Here is a 676-nt window from a genome sequence, read left to right as displayed (position 1 = left end):
ACACGCACACACAGGAGAGATGGATGAACGCTGTACATTATTATGAGTGATGGAGGACAGGAGAAATATGTCATGCAAGACACACAGACACACACGCACACACACACACACACACAGGCACACACACAAGTGTGTGCCTGCGTCCGTGCCTGTGTGTGTTGGACGTTAATGACCCTCTGCCTCTGGGCTCCTACTGAGTGTGTTTATCTCCCACAGCAGCACCGGGCAAAAATAGATGATGCATCACTACCACACACGCACGGAGTACGTGCACGTGCACATGACGCACACACACACACGCACACACACACACACACACACACACACACACACACACACACACACACACACACACTCACACAGACCCCTTGTGCATTTCGCCTTTTTCTCTCTCCTTTGCTCTAATTGCCTCCCTCCTGCTTTCTTACTTACATGAGCACACGCACACGCACACGCACATGCACATGCACACGCACACTCCATTCCCGGCACATGTCTTGCCCCCCCCACACACACATAAGGTCGTACAAAAATAGCAGACCCACAACAAACTCACAGCTTTTGCAGATCAGATTTTCTTTCTTTTGTTTTTTTTATTAAGCTTAAATGTCTTCTTCTTCCTTCTCTTAGCTGGCCTCCCACTATATATAGGCCTATTAGAGAGGGAGAGCGGGAG

The sequence above is a fragment of the Protomyctophum bolini genome (genome assembly GCF_963924005.1).
Source record: "Protomyctophum bolini genome assembly, chromosome: 14".
Lineage (NCBI taxonomy): Eukaryota > Metazoa > Chordata > Actinopteri > Myctophiformes > Myctophidae > Protomyctophum > Protomyctophum bolini.
This window is presented reverse-complemented; position numbering follows the sequence as displayed.